This window comes from Procambarus clarkii, chromosome 58, assembly GCF_040958095.1.
Source record: "Procambarus clarkii isolate CNS0578487 chromosome 58, FALCON_Pclarkii_2.0, whole genome shotgun sequence".
NCBI classification, from domain to species: domain Eukaryota; kingdom Metazoa; phylum Arthropoda; class Malacostraca; order Decapoda; family Cambaridae; genus Procambarus; species Procambarus clarkii.
This window is the reverse complement of record NC_091207.1, coordinates 24429512-24447727: the sequence shown is the minus strand read 5'-3', so window position 1 is coordinate 24447727 and position 18216 is coordinate 24429512. Positions and strand designations below refer to the sequence as shown.

The window sequence follows — 18216 nt, the reverse complement described above, 5'->3', positions numbered from 1 at the left end:
TCTATAGCCCACTAGAGCCACAACATCCAGAATGTATAGTCTTGTTAATTGTATCCTCCCCCGCTCCTTTAATCCACACTATCCTTCTAACATGATAATACTATTAGTAACTATTTGGTCTAACGTACCAGTATTTAATGATATATCAACAAAAAGTTTAGTTTTTGTAATTTTAATTTTATAGTCCAGAAAGATCAAGCTAAAATCCAAACTTAAATATTCAAGGCCTAGTAGAGGACATATATATGCCTTAAGATTGTTAGGAGAGGTGTGAGGATAGGTCTTAAAGTGATATTACCGTAAAAAAGGTTCTCATTTGGTCAAATTCAGTAATACAACAGTGAACTTTCCTGTAGCCCATATCCACATACTGGTACTTTGTACCAAACAGTTACTGTAAGGACTTTGATTTCAGGAGGATGGATGGATTTAACCACAACATCTAGAATACACTATTGTTGTTGTATCACACTATTCCAACCACAACATGCAGAATACAGGATAAAGTGGATCCCATTGTAACCTGGTTTGATCTAGCTACTGCTCCTAAAAATAGCTTAAAATGTCCTAGCTAAAAATGTCCTCCTAGTTGCTATTCGTCTAAGCCCTAGTTTTCTCCTAGCTGCTGCTTCTCTAACTCCTAGTCTTTCAATTTCTAACGTTCTCATGGCAAGTCTCGCATTTTGTCATCATATTGGACTGAGAGTGAACGTGATCAGTTTAAAGTTAGGAAAAACCTGGGTAAATACTGGTTTGGAAATCGAGTTGTTCATTTATATAAGACACGCTATGTAGTCATACTGGCATAGCGCTCTCCTGATAACTACCTTACCTTATGGAACAAATTCCTGGGTAACATAATGAACGTGGGAACGGTGGATTGTTTCAATCGTAGGTGAGACATATGTATGAATGTGTTTGAGTGGGTATATACTGATGCAAGTTCTTTTTTTTTTATGTTAGTCTCAGTCGATGTCGATATTAAAATGGTGGCTGTTTACAGGAATGCATATATCTGCTGTATGACACCTATCCCTAGGCTATGCTTATCCAAGCTGCGGCCGATTCTAACCTATCCACAGCCTATGCTCGTCTATCTTGAGGTTATCTTGAGATGATTTCGGAGCTTTTAGTGTCCCCGCGGCCCGGTCCTCGACCAGGCCTCCACCCCCAGGAAGCAGCCCGTGACAGCTGACTAACACCCAGATACCTATTTTACTGCTAGGTAACAGGGGCATAGGGTGAAAGAAACTCTGCCCATTGTTTCTCGCCGGCGCCTGGGATCGAACCCAGGACCACAGGATCACAAGTCCAGCGTGCTGTCCGCTCGGCCGACCGGCTCCCTTCAGAGCAGTGTAAGCGTCTAAGCTGCCGCGACCACAAAAAAGTGCATTTATCAGTTTAAGTTCCTAAATATTGCGTAGTTTAAATGGATATTATACCTTTGTGAATGGTTTGGGCCAAGAGGGACGCATTGCTGAAGCAAAGTTCTAGCGGAACCAGTTGTAAATGAAGAAATGTAAATGAAGTGTAAATGTGTTTTTCATTTATACACCGGAGGTTTGGGGAGCCGGTCGGCCGAGCGGACAGCACGCTGGACTTGTGATCCTGATGTCCTGGGTTCGATCCCAGGCGCCGGCGAGAAACAATGGGCAGAGTTTCTTTCACTCTATGCCCCTGTTACCTAGCAGTAAATAGGTACCTGGGTGTTAGTCAGCTGTCTCGGGCTGCTTCCTGGGGGTGGAAGCAGGACACTTTTTTGCCGCGGGGACACTAAAGCCCCGAAATCATCTCAAGATAACCTCAAGATAGCATATGGTTAAAGTATATGAGGATTTTTTTGATTGTGTGGCGAAGGATCGTTCCTATAAGCAGGGAGTAATCACAGTCTCGTAATGCATCAGTGAGAACAACTGTAGGTGCCGTGATGAGGGTTCGAATCCATGCGCTGTCTAGAGCGACTAGACTGCGAGTTGTCTAGAGCATGTCCCTTGAAACACCCACCGCATGGGTTCGAACCTTCCCCTCGGCTCCAACGGATTTGTCGCAGCGTTCCTAACTTGAGATTACCTTGAGGTGCTTCCGGGGCTTAGCGTCCCCGTGGCCCGGTCATCGACCAGGCCTCCTAACTTCCTTCTGGCGTCTCTGGTGTAGAAGATCAGAGACACGGCGCCGCCGCTTTAACATCATCCTCATATAGAATGAGCAAATGCTCATTAATGAGTGACAAACATTTTCTACATAATTCCCAATTAATTACCTTATAAAATTGTCTTGAATAGATCTTCGCTCTAATTTTTTTTAGTTCAAATCATACTGAGTACTTGACCAATATACAGCAAATACAAATAAGTACCAACAGAAATCAAAACACCCAGTCTAACTTAGCCTAGTTCTAACTATGCCCACAATTATGTTATAATAAATTATTAATTTCAATTAAAGAAATTGGTGGTCACAGGGCGCACTAAAACTGATGAAAGCGTCTTTCGAAACGGCAGCAGCTTGAACGAGCTTAGTCTGAAGATAGACTGGAGTCGGCCGCAGCTTGGATGAGCATAGCCCTAAAAATAGGCTTCTTCCCTATTCAGGCCCTGGGAGAGACAGTGTCAATAACTCACTAACACAGGAAATTCTATTTGATTCATTCATTTGTATTCCATTTTTTTACAAAGATATCTTGTAGGTAAAATGCTTTTTTAGTGCGGTTCAATATCCATTGATTGAAAGTGATTTTCGAGTGGTTTTTGTAGGGGAAAAACGTATGATTTTTTGCACGTAAATACGAATAATGTTGAGGTAGTTTTTTTTAGGGGAAAACATGTTTTTTTGTACAAGTAAAATACAGTACATATATATATTGTATATATATATATAGTACATATATATATATATATTGGGTTGGTGGTGGACCAAAATCCTATGTCCTTTTCGCCTACAAATACAGTTTATATTCCATTTGATTTTTTTATAACATTTTGAAATCAATCATACTGATGTTTCGAATCATAAATAATGACTTGAATACTGTTTATCTAATTTCTGACGACGCAGATAACTGATCTGATATACTTATATACTTACATACGCTGACGCTTATATACGCTTATAGGTCGCTTATATACACGTGGTATATAAGCGACCTTGTCATCTTTAGAAATATGATGTAATGACCCTGTTAATGTCAAGGTAATTTAGTTCAAGGCATTTAAGATGTTTAAGTGAAATAAACAATTTAGTTTTCTCAGAACGCCTTGAATGGTAGCGCCTGTATTGTTAATAATATTGTCTAAGTAATTCTCTTCAAGACTTGAGAATCTTTTCTGTGTGGGGTGGGGGGCGGTGGCTTCTCCCCCCCCCCCCCCCAAGACTCATCTGGGGCTCCCCAAACATCTGCCTATCTGAATGGATAGGATAAATCTAATGGATAAACAACTGTTTATCCATTAGGCTCGTTCGTGACCGTCGATAAGTGACGCTCATTAGACGTAAGTCTTTACGTTTTACCCTTCATGGGGAAGCCTGGGCACGTCTGGCACCAGTGCCGTCGAGACGTCTAAATCAAGGAACATCGGTAACGCCGTCACCTTTGTCTTTAAGTTCCTTATTAGAAGATTCAAAGGTTGAATTGAAGTGGTTTGTAAGTAAGCGTTTTCTGTTTCCTACTGCTGGCGTAAGTTGTCAGGTATATGCATGACAACATATATATGTGTGTATATATATGTGATATATATGTGACATATATATGTGATATAGGTGTGTGTGTGTGTGTGTGTGTGTGTACTCACATAATTGTATTAAATCTAGTTGCGCATGCAGGGGGGGTTGAGCTTTGGCTCTTTGGTCCCGCCTCTCAACCGTCAATCAACTGGTGTACAGGTTCCTGAGCCTACTGGGCTCTATCATATTTACATTTGAAACTGTGTATGGAGTCAGCCTCCACCACATCACTGACTAATACAGTCCATTTGTTAACTACTCTGACACTGAAAAAGTTATTTGTGTCCCCCTTCACCCCCCCCCCCTTTCCTACACACACACACACTGTGTGTGTATGAATTCACCTAGTTGTACTCACCTAGTTGTGCTTGTGGGGGTTGAGCTCTGCTCTTTCGGTCCGCCTCTCAACTGTCAATCAACTGTTACTAACTACTAATTTTTCACACACACACACACACACACACACACACACACACACACACACACACACACACACACACACACACACACACACACACACACACACACACACACACACACACACACACACAGAAAGCAGCCCGTGACAGCTGTGTAACTACCAAGTCCCTATTTACTGCTAGGTAACAGGAGCATCAGAGTGAAAGAAACTGCCCATTGGTCTCTGGCGGCGCTGGAAATCGAACCCGGGCCACAGGATTACGAATCCCGAGCGCTATCCACTCAGCTACCAGACCCCTGTGTGTGTACCTATTTGAACTCACCTATTTGTGCCTGTAGGATCGAGCATTGACTCTTGGATCCCGCCTTTCGAGCCATCGGTTGTTTACAGCAATGACTCCTGTCCTATTTCCCTATTATACCTAGTTTTAAAATTATGAATAGAGTTTGCTTCCACAACCTGTTCCCCAAGTGCATTCCATTTTTCCACTACTCTCACGCTAAATGAAAACTTCCTAACATCTCTGTGACTCATTTGAGTTTCCAGCTTCCACCCATGTCCCCTCATTCTGTTACTATTCCGTGTGCACATTTCGTCAATTTCCACTCAGTCAATCCCCCTAAGTATTTTATACGTTCCTATCATAACCCCCCTCTCCCTTTTTTTCTAGTTTCGTAAGGCTCAGTTCCTTCAGTCGCTGTTCATATCCCATCCCTCGTAACTCTGGGACGAGTCTTGTCGCAAACTTCTGAACCTTATCCAGTTTCCTTATGTGTTTCTTCAGTTGGGGACTCCATGATGGGGCAGCATACTTCAAGACTGGCCTCACGTAGGCAGTGTAAAGCGCCCTAAATGACTCCTTACTTAGGTTTCTGAATGATGTTCAAACTTTTGCCAGTGAGGAAATAATTTCCCTTGATAGTTCCCTTCCCTTCGAGTAGCCATTTCTCTGACCATCTCTGCACCCTGTTCTTGGAGGATCCTGCAATCCTTATCTATCACAACTCTTCTCATCAACTTTGCGTCATCCGTGAACATCGACATGTAGGACTCTACTCCTGTAAACATGTCATTAACGTATATTATAAATAGAATTAGCCCCAGCACCGATCCTTGAGGTACTCCACACGTTTCTGTTCGCCAGTCCGACTTCTCACCCCTTACGAGGTGTGTGTGTGTGTGTGTGTGTGTGTGTGTGTGTGTGTGTGTGTGTGTGTGTGTGTGTGTGTGTGTGTGTGTGTGTGTGTGTGCGTTTGCATGTGCTTGCTTTTCATTAGTCATTTTCATGGTGGAAGTCTATGTATATTAGGACTAGTGACTCGGTGGTGCACTATACATAATGTTCAGTGTTACTGTGACGGTATACATATGTATACATTAGGTGCTGTACTGTGAACGGCCATACAAGTCTGTACTTAAGATAATGTGAACGTTATCAATATGAATACTTTTGATGATGTAAAATATCACACCGTGATCGTTATACGTATGCATACTTGTGATGATGTATAGTGCTTACACGGTTACGTTATGCATGGGTCTACGTTATACATCTGTATACCTTTGATGATGTATGGTGCTACATGGTGAACGTTATACATATGTATACTTGTAATAATACATGGTGCAACACGGTGAACATCATTCATATGTATGCCAGTGATGATGTATGGCACTACACTGTTATACATGAGTCTATGTCATACATATGTATTGTTGTAATGATGTATGGTGCTTCACATTGATGGTATTTATGAATTTACGTCTTACATATGTATAGTTGTAATGATGAATGGTGCTACACATTGACGTTATACATGAGTCTACGTGATACATATGTATACCCACTTACCCAAGGGAAGGTAACTCTAAGGGGAACCAGAAAGCAGCCGTCCTGGGAATTATGAAACATGGTTGTTAGCTAAGAGTATGTTCATCCTGGGAATAGCAAGTAGTCAAGAATCACACACACACACACACACACACACACACACACACACACACACACACACACACACACACACACACACACACACACACACACACACACACACACACACACACACACACACACACACACACACACACACACACACACACACACACACACACACACACACACACACACACACACACACACACATACACACCTGGTGCCTGGTGGCTGAGTGGACAACACTCAGGACTCGCAATCCTGTGGCCTGATCCTGCAGGCACAAATAGGTGAGAACAAATAGGTGGGTACGTACACACACACACACACACACACACACACACACACACACACACACACACACACACACACACACACACACACACACACACACACACACGCACACACACACACACACACACACACACACACACACACACACACACACACACACACACACACACACACACACACGCACGCACGCACGAGACAAATGAGAAGCAAAAAAGGAAACCGTGGATTAATACTGCATGTTTGGAAACAAAGACTCTAAATAAAAGGGCGTGGAGGAACTACTGAAATAACAGAACACCAGAGAGCAGAGAGAGAGAGAGAGAGATACCAGAGAGCCAGGAATGAGTATCTCAGTATCTCAGTATCTCATTATCTCAGAATGAGTATCAAATAAAGTCAAGACCGACCCAAAAATGTTCCAGTCTCATCAGGAGGAAAACAACAGTGTAAGAACACGTGGAAAAACTGAGAACGGATAGAGATAGGTACACGAAGAATGACAAGGAGATGTGTGAAAAACTCAACAAGAGATTCCAGGAGGGCTCCACAAAAGAACGAGAAGTTCCTGAGTTAGGAGAGGTGTCAGAAAACCAGGCAGCCTTGGAAGGGTTTGAAATTACAAGAGATGAATTTAAGAGGCATCCATTGGACCTGGATGTGAGAAACGTTGTTGGATCAGTCGGAATCTCACCATGGGTATTGAAAGAGTGTGCAGAAGCACTTTGCTTGCCACTCTCCATGACGTATAGTAGGTCACCGGAGAAGGAAGACCTACCAGAAATATGGAAGATGGCTAATGTAGTCCCAATATACAAAAAGGGTGACAGGCAAGAGGCACTGAACTACAGGCCAGTGTCCTTAACTTGTATACCATGCAAGGTGAAGGAGAAGATCGTGAGAATAAACCACATCTGGAGAGATGGAACTTTGTGACACAAACGTGGGTTCAGGGATGGTAAATCTTGCCCCACAGGTTTAATTGAATTCTACGACAAGGTAACAAAGATTAAGAAAGAAAGAGAAGGGTTGGCAGAATGCATTTTCTTGGACTATCGGAAAGCCTTTGACACAGAACCCCATAAGAGGCTGGTAGGCATAAGTTGGAGAAACAGGCAAGAGTCACCGGTAGGGTCCTCCAGTGGATAAGGGAGTACCTAAGCAATAGGAAGCACAGAGTTACTGCAAGAGGGTGAGACCTCAGAATGGCGCGAAGTCACCAGTGGAGTTCCACAGGGCTCTGTACTCGGACCTATCCTGTTTCTGATAAACGTAAATGGTCTTCCAGAGAGTATAGACTCATTCCTCTCAATGTTTCCTGATGATGCCAAACATATGAGAAGAATTAAGACAGAGGAGGACAGCAGAGGAGGTGTAGGGAGCAGAAGGCCAGATACAAGGTATTAATTGGAGATGAAATTCTTCAAGTATCTAAGAATGAGAAAGACCTGGAGGTTGATATCAAACAAGACCTATCCCCTGAAGCCCACACCAAGAGGTGGAAGCGGCATATACCAAGTTGTCGAACATAAGAACGGCCTTTAGAAACTTGTGTCAGGAATCATTCAGAACCTTATATGCAACATACGCCAGACCCATCCTGGAGTATCCAGCTCCAGCATGGAGTCCATATCTAGTCAAGCACAAGATCAAATTGGAGAAGATTCAGAAGTATTCCACAAGAGTAGTACTTGAGCTGGGGGAGGGGGAACAAGCGACGAAGAGAAACTACGGGAACAAAACCTTACGTCACTGGAAGACAGAAGAGTTAGGGGAGACATGATCTCCACATACAAAATTCTTAGAGGAATTGATAGGACAGCTTATTTAACATAAGGGGCACACGCTTAAGCGGACTTTTTTTTTAGTGACAGAGTAGTTAACAAATTGAATGTATTGAGAAGTGAGATGATGGAGGCTGACTCCATACACAGTTTCAAATGTAGATATGACAGAGCTCAAAAGCCTCAGGAATCTGTACACCGGTTGAGTGACAGTTGAGAAGCGGGACCAAAGAACCGAAGCTCAACCCCTCCCCCTACAAGCATAACTAGGTGAGTACACACACACACACACACACGTACACACATGCATGCGCGCGTATGCCACTGTAGAATTTAGTTCTACTTGGTAAAGCGTGTTAACAAGTTACTAAGTACTGCATAGTCACCCCCACAATAATACACGTTTTCTAATTTAAGAATTACTAAGTCTTCTCTGAAAGCGTCTCCAAGCCACTGAAATTCTGGAACTCGTTTAAGTTCTCAAATAAAGAAAATGAGCGAGAATGTTAAACTTTGATTTAACTTGCTGACAGCGCTTTTACGCTTCACTAACTTAAGGACTTAAAGCCATGACGTCACTCTTATTTAATATTTATTTGAATTTACCTGAGAGGTCATTGTCTCTTTAGTGGCCTCGACAGGGAGAGGAAGCAGGCAGCGCTCTGTTATATTTCTTCTGTCATTTAATTTTGAACCCTTCTTTACCTGCTCTCCGTTGTCCCTGACGATAGTATTTTTTCTTCATTTTGGTGAGATCGATGCATAATTTTATGATATGGAGAAAATAATAATAATAATATTGAGAAAATCATTAGAAGCCATGATGAGGATTCGAACCCGCACACAGGGTACCCAAAAGTATTTGCCCTGACCTTCCCCACCTCACTCTGTCCCACCTGAGACAGGACTATATACACACACACACACACGGAGGTGTATATGTACACACACACACACACACACACACACACACACACACACACACACACACACACACACACACACACACACACACACACACACACACACACACACACCGCACCAACACCACGTGCCTCCCTTGTTTGTTTACATTGACATTTCAAGTTCATTTTCATTCACCGACACGGCCATATACATTTAATAAATACTAAGTCATGGCCTTCTCACAGACATATTAACATAGGATAAAAACTTACACTTGTGTATTCGTGAAATATATGTAAAGAATTACACCAAGTCTTTCGTAATCTCCTGAGTACTTTGTCAAGGTCTGAGCATTGCTCGGTGAGATGTAAGTCTCGTCCTAACCACACACTCAGACTTTGGCAAAGCACTCAGGCTAGTGCGAAAGTCTTGGTGTAAATCTTTATATAAATTTCACAAATTCATAAATGTGTTTTTTTCTTATATACATTTAATGGTAACCAGCAGGAATACATTTTCTCCTGTCCTAGAAAATTTAGTTTGGTTGTGGGCCTAAGGCCTATTAACCTCTGGAGGGTTGTAAAGATCAACACAATAACATATTGACCAACGAACAAATATATTTTAGTCCTGAACTATGTTCAGGACAACTATGTAAACTAAACTATGTTCAGGACATAGTTCTGAACTATGTTCAGGACTATGTGTAAACTTGCAGGGTATATATATTTTCCAAGATGCAGAGTATACATCTCTCAGTGTGTATATATAGATGAATAGGCTTTGAAAGTTGATATAGTATATAGCAAAAAATTGAGCATTTGTTTAAGGGTCCAACTTCCGAAACAGAGAGTACATAGATATGTACTCATAGTTAGTGGGAGTACCAAGCCTTGCTCGGGTCAGTCTGCCCCTCTCTCTCTCTCTCTCTCTCTCTCTCTCTCTCTCTCTCTCTCTCTCTCTCTCTCTCTCTCTCTCTCTCTCTCTCTCTCTCTCTCTCTCTCTCTCTCTCTCAGTTTGTGTACTTTTTTTACCTAACTATTTTCATTACTGTGACCCAAATCAACTCGGTTTATCGGTTACAGGTAAGGTACATTTTCACATTCTGGAGAGGGGGGCCATTTTCTTGTTAGAAGCAAGTAATTATCAAAAGAAGGCACCAAGCCAGGAAGATTATGTAACTTTCTTATATTAAATGAACTGCCTATTTGTCTCCTTGCACAGCTTTATGTAAAAAAAATTATAATTGCTGTTTGTGAGCCTATTTATAGGCTCACAATTAAGCCTATGGAAATCATAGGAGGAGCGATTAATCATTTCCATAGGAGCGATTAAGCCTATGGAAATCATATCCGCAATTTTTCACTTCAGACTTCTAGCGATTTCGTGAATATCGGACGGGGCGTGGGGGTGGGGGGGGGGGGGGTAGGAATGTAGGTCCATATTTCTTAAAGCACTCAATTTAGGCCTACCCCGACAAGCCTGAGTCCGTCCACCTACCCTTTCCTTTCCCCATGCAAATTTCATTGAGGCTAGCCTCCGAGAGTTGGGTGGATAGATGGATAGATATATATGGATAGATATATGGATAGATGAGATGGGTAGATGGGATAGATACCATGCAATGAGAGCGAGGAAGAGTAACAAGCCACAATGGGTTTTGGGACCTATATATTTCTCACAATACGAGTTACTGATTTAATTTTAAAGGGTGAAGAGATGGATTTAGTCAATATCTTGGTGGCACTCAAGTCCTGATGTGGCTGAAGACATAGGAACCAGCTAACCACAGACACACGAATGGTACGCCAGCTAAACAGCCTTCCGACACGGCTTGAGAAAAAACAGACAGCAAGATTGTAGGGGTTAGGTATTGTATATTTGCCAATTATACTATACCTAACCCCTACAATCAGCTAAAACAAGAATAGGCCTCCCAGGTATCAGGCAAATCATTTGAAAAGGTGAAAAATAGTCTAATGAAAAGGATTTCGGAAATCAGAAGCAGTATAGAACTGATCAAACCATTGAATAAACCGATAAATATCAGATCTAAGGCTATTATGATGCAGGGGTTAAGATTTAGAGGAGTTACTAAATAAAAAAAACCAGTAATATTATTTTAGAATTATGTCTTGTCTTCGGAAGGCCCTAAATCGATTACCTTCCTGTTCACCGTACTGCTCTCCTGTTCACCGTACTACTCTCCTGTTCACCGTACTGCTCTCCTGTACACAGTACTACCATTCTGTACACTGTAGTTCCCTCCTGTGCACCGTACTACTCTCCTGAACACCGTACAACCCTCCTGTTCACCGTACTACCCTCCTGTATAATATATATATATTGACGATCACTAAACACTGATCATTTGTATGCGGAAAAACCACAAAGAAATGGGGAAGAGAGATGAACGTTTCGGCCTGTTAAAGCCGTTGTCAACACCAGACTGACTAGAGAAAGAGAGAGAGAGGATACAGGTCAACACCTGGAACCTGACCAACCCATCTCTAGGGAAAGAATTACCAGAAACAGGAATAGCTTAGCTTAGAATGGTCAAAAAGCTATTCCTGTTTCTGGTAATTCTTACGTTCATGAGGCAGTTAAGAATGAAGGCCAAGAGGCAGTTACGAATTAAGGCCAAGAGGTAGTTAAGAATGAAGGATATGAGGTAATTAAGAATGAAGGACGTGAGGGACACATGAAATCAGAACCTGAGATAGAATAGTAAGACGATGGTTAAGTAGATAATACACAGGATAATCCGGTTGATTATACACAGGATAATCCGGTAGATTATACACAGGATAATCCGGTAGATTATACACAGGATAATCCGGTAGATTATACACAGGATAATCCGGTAGATTATACACAGGATAATTCGGTAGATTATACACAGGATAATTCGGTAGATTATACACAGGATAATCCGGTAGATTATAAACAAACTCAGTAGATAAATTTGAAACTAGATTATGAAATATGTTGAAATTACATCATGGAGTGATTGGAAATGTTAACACGAGGAAGTTAACAATCATTAACTTGGTGTAGATTATGAAAACTAACATGAGTAGATAAGAAAGATTATAATGAAATAGATGAGAAATATTAATCAGTAATTTGATTAGAACGATTAATCTGAAGTTGATGAGAAACAATAAACAATTAACACAAGATTAGTTAAGAACATTATCGAGAAATAGATTAGAAAAAAATCACATTAGGTAGATTAATAAAATTAACATGAAGTAGATAAGAAAGAATACCATAAGGTAGATTAGAGAGAATACCAAGAGGTAGATTAGGAAGAATCGTATTAGTAGATTAATAAGATAACATGAAGTAGATAAGAATATTTTGAGGTAGATCATAAATATTAACATGAGGTAGATTATAAAGAATGCAGTAAGGTTGATTAAAACAATTAACATTAAGTAGATTAGATAAAATTACCATGAGGTAAATTAGAAATATTTTAACATTAAGTAGATCAAACTAAAATTACCATGAGATAGAATATAAACATTAACATAAGGTAGATTAGAAAGATCTTGATGACCAGAAAGGAATAGAAAGATAAAAATGAGATAGATGAAAAACATTAACATGAGGTAGATTAGAAATATTACAATGAAGCAAATTAGAAAGAGTAGCATGAGGTAGATTACAAATATAAACATAAGGTAGATGTTAAACACCGGTGCTTAACTCTCAGTACGACAGTAGAAGCCAGGTAGATGCAATCTACCGCCCATTGATTCACTAAGCAGGCGATGAGTCACAATAACGTGGCTAAAGTAAGTTGACCAGACCACACACTAGAAGGTGAAGGGACGACGACGTTTCGGTCCGTCCTGGACCATTCTCAAGTCGATGGTCCAGGACGAACCGAAACGTCGTCGTCCCTTCACCTTCTAGTGTGTGGTCTGGTCAACTTGATTCACTAACATCAACGGGAACTTAACCCTTGTTTCAACTTTCTTAAAATTCATGAGCAAGTTCGACACATATCAAATTTAATTGTCTCAAGCGAAGGACAGACATTAATGAGTTTGGGTGGATATAAATGGAATCTGCTCCATATGGGCCCTAAACGTTCTACCGCAATTTCCAATGGATTTGCTCTATATGGGTCAATAGACATATTTGCAGTTTATCTTGACCAAACCATACACTAGTGAAGGGACGACGACGTTTCGGTCCGTCCTGGACCATTCTCAAGTCGATTGTGTTTCCAACATGTTGGAAACGTCGTCGTCCCTTCACTTTCTAGTGTGTAGTTTGGTCAACATATTTCAGCCACGTTATTGTGACTCCTCGTCTGCATATGCAATTTATCTTATTCTAACACCACTGACACTTTAATACTAACATTCTAGCACTTCTCGGCATAATAGGTTCGACGGCTCTATGCGTAAGGAACCTAGGCAGCGTGTTTACAGGCAAAAGGAAGCCCAAGAAGAGAGCAGCCTAAGGAAGTTAACTTCTTGGAGTGTAACAAAGAACAAGGGACTTAGAGGGGATCTTAATAAGGCCGTCTTCTGACATCCTGAAGATTGAGTGAAAAGATTGAGGCTCACTGTATTGTGGAAGCTGCCTTAAGTTGCATTAGGGCGTGGTTATACCAAAGGAAACAAAGAGTTAGTATAAATATGGAGATACGTCCGAGTGGGAAACTCTTGGAGTGGGAAACTTTAAATATATATATATATATATATATATATATATATATATATATATATATATATATATATATATATATATATATATATATATATATATATATATATATATATATATATATATATATATATATATATATATATATACGTTTGAAAATTTGCCGACTATACGAAAATCGGGAGGTAAATAAACACCGAATTAGACTCACTATCACTTCATGACGATCTAAATAGGGTTTTGAAATAGTAAAAAAAAAATGCAGATACAGTAATAACAACAATATAACGTTAGCAATGAAACGCCTGGTGTTATTCGTTAGCTGTATCTTGCTCTTGTTAGGCTCCATTTACATTACGAATTCAGATTTAGTCGCCATTCTATAGAACGGACATAAATTCACTAGAATGTATCCACCTTAGGAAGGCAAAGTTAAACCCGTAAATTAGAAATCTTCCATACGAAGAGATAATGAAAAAGCTTAATTTACATTCTCTTAAAAAGCGAAGAGTTGGCACGATCGAAGTGTACATGTAGATAAACTGGCATTACAAAGGAGATTTTAATAAGCTGACTTAATAAGCTGAATAAGCTGACTTTAATAAGCTGAATAAGCTGATTTTAATAAGCTAAGCTAATTTAATAATGTCTCAATAACGAGGGTGAAGATATGAAGACCAAACCAAACATCATAAAACGAGGAATTGTCGACGTTTCGGACCATCATTAATAAGTTATTAAATAAATCAACACATCATAGAACACGAAACAATGGCTATAAATTGGATAAGTTTAGGAAAAGACCTGGATAAATACAGGTTCGGTAACAGGGTTGTTGATTAGTGGAACCAATTACCGGGTAACATAATCGACGTGCGGATCCCTTGATTGTTTCAAGCGTAGATTAGACATATATCTGAACGAGTTTGGGAGGATGAAAATAGGAGCTGCCTCGTATAGGTCAATAGTCCTTCTGCAGTTATCTAGAGTCTCATTTACTTATGTTCTATCTTTTTAATCAATCTTTCATGCGGCGCACAATCAAAAGCTTTACTAAACTCAACATAAAGAACACCATAAGCCTTTCTTCTATCAACTGCCTCAATTATGCTGTAATAGAACTGTGTCTATTATACTGTAATAAGGAAAATGTGTCAACTATACTGTACTAAGCAAACTATACTGTACTAAACAAACTATAATGTATAACTATAAAAATATATAATGTATATATGAACTATACTGTAATAAACAAATGTGTCAAACATCAGCGGCTCTTGGTAAAATCACGTTTGAATCATTTATTAATCTATGTTTTTCAAGAGAAAGACGAATGGTTTTTGCAATTATCGATTCATGCAATTTCCCCACAATATGCGTGAAGCTAATTGGCCGATAGTTCTACGCAGCCTGTATGAATAATAGAATATAGCAACATGGAGGAATAATAGAATATACCAACATGGAGGAATAATAGAATATAGCAACATGGAGGAATAATAGAATATACCAACATGGAGGAATAATAGAATATAGCAACATGGAGGAATAATAGAATATACCAACATGGAGGAATAATAGAATATAGCAACATTTAGGAATAGAATAGAGAAACATGTAGGAAAAATAGAATATAGCAACATGTAGGAGAAATAGAATATAGAAACATGTAGAAATAATAGAATATAGCAACATTTAGGAATAATAGAATATAGCAACATGTAGGAATAATAGAATATAGCAACATTAAGGAATAATAGAATATAGCAACATTTAGGAATAATAGAATATAGCAACATGAAGGAATAATAGAATATAGCAACATTTAGGAATAATAGAATATAGCAATATACATTTAACAGAAACAATACAACAGGATGGAGGAGAAGCAGAATACGTATAGTAAACAAAGAATTCAGCAACATAAGAGGAAAATAGAATAATTTAATTAACTTCCGGCCTGGATATCACTAAATTTGATCCTTTCATAATAAAAAAATATATAGTGTTGGAACGATAAAATTGTATTGTCCTGCACTATCTTGGTTACCATGATGACAACAGCATGAGGCTATTGTTCAAACATCGTGACCACTGTATCATGTCACCAGAATAGACACTGTTGTTATTTTGAATCATAATAGAGCCTGATCTATCCTATATTGATCAATAATTGATAATTATGACGGGGGTTAGATTCATAGAAGAATAAACATTTTAATTAACAACTGAAAAAACACCTCAGTTCAGAGGTAATCAATACCAATCTAAAATAATAATTTTGGTATGAACATTTAGCATGATAGAAATATGGAGTTAGTATCAGGCAACATGTTATGTAATTTAGTATTGAGGCAAAATTTTATGAAATTTAGTCTTTAGATAAAATTTTTGCAAGTTTTGTCTTGAGTTTTTTGGGTTGATCGGACGCGTTGCTCTGAGTGCCAGCACTCTAGCATATTTAAATTCCCATTTATATAAATAAATGATTCAAAATCGTAAAAAGCACCTGTCAACATGATACAAAAAAGCGTAAATTAATTAAATTCAATTAATACAAGCTGAAGAAATTATGCTTTCAAAATTATTGTGGCTACCATTCCGGATGGAACCAGAGAGCCACACTCCGTTATGGTCAATAGAGTGCTCGGTTGGAAGGGTCTTTTTATCCTCAAAGGTGAAATAGAAGCGCCTTCTCTCTCCATTTGCCACTTCGTCAAAACTGAAACTATTTTCCCAAGCCAGAAACGTAAAGAAATGCATCTCTTTTGCCTAACTAGAAACGAACGAACCCAAGCAACCCACCTAACCCACCAAAAGCGATAGATTCGACGTATGAGGTGAGAGGACAGGCTGATTACAAAAAAAGTGTGTAAGGTCTTGGTTCATCAAGGTATCTAATAGTTTTTCTAATTTAGTTTTAGTATCTAATAGTTTTTCTAATTTAGTTTTAGTATCTAATAGTTTTTCTAATTTAGTTTTAGTATCTAATTTAATTTTTTTCCTAGTTTTCCATTTGCAATTTTTCTTATCTAGTTTTCCTAACCATCTTGCATTTGGTCCGTAATCTCAAAGTGTTACCTTCAGATTGACAATTATCTCACAGTTATCTAAAATAAAACTTAGATTTAAATTAACTGAAGTCTTGTATTCAGATTATTCTGAATTTCTATTTACAGAAACGTGAGAACACGATGTATTTATGACCTACATTACCTGGAGAATATGAAGGGTTTAGTCCAGGACAGTATGGACATCACAGGTTTACAGCTATTCAAAGACCTTACCAGCAAACATAAGAAATATTGCCGAAACAAAAGTGGACTTATTCAGGAAATAATTAGATAGGTTCCAGCAAGAAGTGCCGGACCAACCAGGCTGTGGTGGATATGTGGATAAAATCCACTCCAGATATACGTTCTTCTGCGGACCATTCCGCAGAAGAATGCAGAACACACACGCTCCTGGCAACAGCCTGTTGGACCAAGTTCTCACACGCCACGCACGTTCCCAGAGCAAGCTTGGGGAGTAAAAGAATTCGGAGTATCCACTCCAGATATACTCTAGGTATACTGCAGGTATAATCCGGATATACCCCAAATAAGAGGTTTATGAACCCTCGGGCAAAGTATTAGAACCGATTTGGGTAATTCTAAAACCTAGGTTCTAGGTAATTTCGCCTAGAACACGTCCCGCAAATCATTTTAGATCCAGGTTCTCAGTTACTGTTCAGGAAACAGAGACGAACCGTGAAGAAACGATGGCTGTTGTTCCTCCTTCAACCAGGGTTCGAACCCAGGCGAGTAGTGAGGATGTGCTAATATATCGTACCGTCCATCGACGGGTCCTTGAATAAATCGATATTACTACCATGAAATTTGATAAATAATTGTCACTTTGACGTGGCTTTGAAGATCAAATTATATACATTCACACACACACGTACACATACATACATAGCATACACATACATACATTCATACAGGGAAAACACACACACGCACACTCAAACACACACACACACATACACACACACACACTCACACACACACACACACTCACACACACACTCACACACACACTCACACACACACTCACACACACACTCACACACACACTTACACACACACTCACACACACACTCACATATATATATATATATATATATATATATATATATATATATATATATATATATATATATATATATATATATATATATATATATGTATTCTGGAATCTAGTACACATAGCACAGGTAATAGGTGCAAGAGACCCTAATATGCATAATATCATTAGCTACTTTAATACACATAATATTGCCAATAGACCAAACTTCCTACCATATACTGACAGTGTACAGAATACATTTTTGTGATAATTTCAGTGTTTATGTTTAGATAATTATATATATATAAATTATAGCACTTTGTGTATTATTAAATTCAATTGATAAACATGTTCTGCATCTCTTT

At 39.2% G+C, this 18216-nt stretch overlaps 1 protein-coding gene across 4 annotated transcripts in view; it reads right to left on the bottom strand.

Annotated features, from left to right (window-relative positions):
• Nucleotides 1–18216, bottom strand: part of Shal (Potassium voltage-gated channel protein Shal) — a 303351-nt gene that overhangs the window by 32982 nt on the left and 252153 nt on the right. The window lies entirely within an intron of this gene.